This window comes from Phyllobates terribilis, unplaced genomic scaffold (assembly GCF_046119375.1).
Source record: "Phyllobates terribilis strain yellow unplaced genomic scaffold, ASM4611937v1 Scaffold_4__5_contigs__length_816908805, whole genome shotgun sequence".
Taxonomy (NCBI): Eukaryota; Metazoa; Chordata; class Amphibia; order Anura; family Dendrobatidae; genus Phyllobates; species Phyllobates terribilis.
Window position 1 is genome coordinate 383447330 of NW_027362764.1, and position 4174 is coordinate 383451503.

The 4174-nt window shown below is 45.3% G+C and overlaps 1 long non-coding RNA gene across 1 annotated transcript; it reads left to right on the forward strand.

Moving 5' to 3' along the window:
- Positions 1–1129: 1129 nt before the first annotated feature.
- Positions 1130–2036, forward strand: LOC141264346 (uncharacterized). Its single transcript, XR_012319897.1, has 3 exons — positions 1130–1358; positions 1439–1612; positions 1922–2036. It is a non-coding gene; the product is annotated as an uncharacterized lncRNA (long non-coding RNA).
- Positions 2037–4174: the final 2138 nt, after the last annotated feature.

Sequence of the window (4174 nt, forward strand, 5' to 3'; positions counted from 1 at the left end):
AAAAGAAAAATATATCGATACACACAGGGCTGACCTAGTGATGTGGATTAAGTCATAGGTCAGGGTTAGCAGCATGGACCAAGGGTGATGATGCAGCTGAGCGGGACTTGACAGACTGCAAGTGGGTCTGCGAAGACTGGTATCTTGCAGCAGGGATGTGGTTACACACAGGAATAGTAGAACTGTAGATCTGAAATAGCACCAGAATAACAGACATTAATGAATTATCTGGTACCTTGTTATCAGAGATGAGTTTGTAAATATCTAAGTTGAGAGACCAGAGTTGAGAATTGCACAGGAGTAGCTGAGCTCAGCTAAATAATAGTGTTGGCCAGCCATATCTGAAGGGAGCAGAGAAACACTATTCTTCTCCAAAGATTTATAGAAATCCCATGCCCACTGTGCTTCTATTTGCCACCGTGTAAACTCATCGGCAGCGCGGCTTTACGAGCCGCAGTATATCAATTTCTGAGACGCTGGTCTCCGCAACAGAAATTTACACAACAGAATTTACAGGGTGCGGTAACTCCACGTGGTTCAATGAACACATGTGGATTTACCTGCTTGATTGGACGCAGCGAAAATACACTGTTTCCAAAGTGCTGCTATAGCCTGATCATGGGCTTTATTTAAAACATGCACATAAAACTTACCAAAGAGATGAAAACTGCAATGTCAAAAATAAAACACAGGGTGGGCCATTTATATGGATACACCTAAATTAAATGGGAATTGTTGGTGATATCAACTTCCTGTTTGTGGCACATTAGTATATGAGAGGGGGGAAACTATTCCAGATGGGTGGTGACCATGGCAGTCATTTTGAAGTTGGCCATTTTGGATGCTACTTTATTTTTTTCTATGGGAAGAGGGTCATGTGACACATCAAACCTATTGAGAATTTCATAAGAAAAACAATGGTGTGCTTGATTTTAACGACTACCACCGGTCTGACCACCCTGAGCCACGGAAGCGGGTTGCCACTACTACCCCATCGTTCCCCTATTGCCCGGATCCGCGTGTATATCCTACTGCTACTCCCAGTTCAGCCCTCCATGCAGAGCTCTGTGACTCTGTACACGCCCACAGTTACTCCCTCTCTCACTACAACCCCCTACACAGTGCGATGTGGCTGGTTACCATGGCTACCAATAAACAACCACTGTCACATGACGAACCAGCAACATGCAACTTCCGGGACACGCCCCCTGATGACGCACTTCCTGCAGCACTGTGTACATAAGGCAGCCTGACTCCCACACTACCAACAGCCTAACCTGGGAACGCTGCCTGTACCCTCCACTTCTACCATTTATGGGACTCCCCATCTAGAGACACCCCTGATACAGGAACTGCAGGTACTTATTGACCCCTATGGGCTTTACCCCTTATCCAAACCCTTTGACAGCACTGGTAACCGACAATACTTCTATTTCAGCTCTCCACAGGCTGATGAACCCCTGTCTTTTGTTAAGGTACTTATATCCACTAACTTAGGCATTCTACCCCATGCCTCATGATACTGATCCGTATCCCCTCATTGTTGCAGCTTCTGACTGGAACTGCTCTCTACCTTCTATGGTGCCTTCCTGCTAAAATAAACTTGATACAAGTAAGGAACCCCCTATACTCAAATACCTGTGCTCCCCCTGGTATACCTTGACTGTTTTTAATTGCTTTTATTTGTATATAATATTCCTCTGCCTCCATCCTATCCCAGCCCTCCACCCCAACCCCCCCTCCTCTCTCCCTCCCCTTTCCATCCCCCCCTTTCTCCTCCTCCCTTTTTTTGACACCGTCTATTCCGTTACCTACCTCTTTCGTAACTCAGTGTCAACCGAGATGTATTCTTATGTATGACTTTCAACTATGCATCTTTTGTTATATTTTTTTCTCATCATGCTATTTATCTTTTTTGCAGTAGCGACTTAATGAATAAGGCCAGTGTGGCCGAAACGTCTACCTATTGTCGCCTTCACCACTGTTATTTTTTCTACATTTCATTTGTATAAATAAATTGGCACTAAAAAGCAAAACTTCCTATGAGTGTGCGATGAATTAATTTTTACGAGATCACCATAATAGATATGCGGCATTCACACCAGCACAAGTTAATCAAATGATTAGTCAACTACCTGACCCAGACAGACACCCTATGGCGTTCTACAGAAGAATCAGACAAATTCAACAAACTTATTCAGCCACTTGGAAAGATCTCCATGAAATCAAGCAGGAGATGCTTTCTGGCGAATAATTCAAGTATCTCTGAATGACAGCCAAGTGACAGACAAGGAGACTTACCAATCAGGAGGAGCCTTTTGTCAACAACTTCAGCAGTGGGCCAAGGAGCTGCTCACAGACTCATCTACCAGTGTATTGGACTGTACTCAAGAATCAGGGGAGAATGTCGAAAAATTTTACACCAGAATCTATACTCTGTTCATGGATCAAGGGTTCGATGAAGGTCAGAGGATCCAACAGAATCTGCTAGTCACTTCATTTGTTAGGGGACTCAAAGAGGAAATCTCAGCGAAGCTTACAGACTCCAGGCCAGAATATGTGGACATGTCCTCGCAGAAGGTACTCCTTATTGCTAAAGCTATAGAGAAACGATTGACTGCTGTACCAAGGCCTGCTCCAGAGCCTGCTCCAGCACCTGCTCAAGAGATTTACCCTATGAACCACTTACTTCTGATGATTTCCTTTCATGTGTGGGAGTGGATGGAATACCACACTCATCCCGATTAACATTTCCATTGCCTATTGGGAAAGAACAGAAGCTGCTTGCCAGATTGCTCGCTTCAGGCACCAGCCCGTTTAATTTGTTGGCAGCAGATCTACTCCAGAAGTTAAATGCTCAGATATCATATGATGAGAATGGAATGCATCTAGATGTCTCTACTCCGTTATCATTAGAGGAACAAACAAAGGTACATGCCCTCCTATTGTGTGTCATCCAATTTGCAACAACCACCATACCACAGCATTATCTTGACTGCATACTACTTGAACTCTGGTCTCAAGGTCCTGTCGCGCCAGTCCAAGTTTTCCTGAAAGAGGGTGCACGGATTCCCAGACTCCCACAGTACCCACTGAAAGCAGCCTAAGAAGCGTCATTAGATGCCCAGATCAAAGAATTACTCAAGAAAGGATTATTAATTCCCTGTGTTTCTCCTGCTAACACTCCATTGTTTCCAGTGAAAAAGAAAACTGCAAGAGGAGAACCGGATAAATTTAGGATGGTGCAAGATCTGAGAGCTGTGAATGCAGTTACAATCCTGGAGACCCCAATGGTGCCAAATCCACATACATTACTCATTGAAATTCCCCCTGAGGCAACGCATTTTACAGTAATCGACTTGGCAAACGCCTTCTTCAGTGTGCCTCTGCATCCAGACTGTCAGTATCTTTTTGCTTTTACACACAGAGGAGTACAGTATTCCTGGACCGTTATGCCTCAAGGAGCTCAGAACTCTCCTCATCACTTCACACTGGACTTAAATACCTGTCTCCAACCCTGGAAGAGTGAGAACCCTGAAGTCACATTGATTCAATATGTCGATGATCTACTCCTCTGTTGTCCAGATGACCAAACTTGCCACAGGTTCAGCTATTCTTTGCTCCAATTTCTGGCCACCACCGGATGCAAAGTAACTCTGCGAAAGCTACAATGGTGTTGTACCAAAGCTATGTTTTTGGGTCATTGCAAGTGTTGAGCGAACATGCTCGACACTGCTCGGTACTCGCCCGAGCATCACGCTACTCGGGTTGTTCGGCAAGCACCGAGCATTTCCGGGTTACTCGGGCGGGAGCTCGGGTCTCCGCCCTGCATGTTTGGCGCTCTTTACAGAGCCAATGAACATGCAGGGATTGCCAGCCAGTCACTGTAATGCTGCAGCCATGTTGGTTGTGGGCATTACAGTGATTGGCTGGCCGCACAGCGTTACCTCGAGTATTTAAAACCGGAGACACAGTGGTTATACCAGCAAACGCTGCATTACAGTCCTGTGTGCTCCTGTTGCTGAAATTGCTGGACTTAGCACCAGGTGTCGGGGGCCAGGAAAAATCCTTTTTTTTTCATCTAAATCCTCCTTTTTTTTTCCTCCTTCACACTGTACAAATACCCGTCTTATTAACCTTTTGGTGTGTCCCCCCCCCCCCCCAAAAAAAAGCG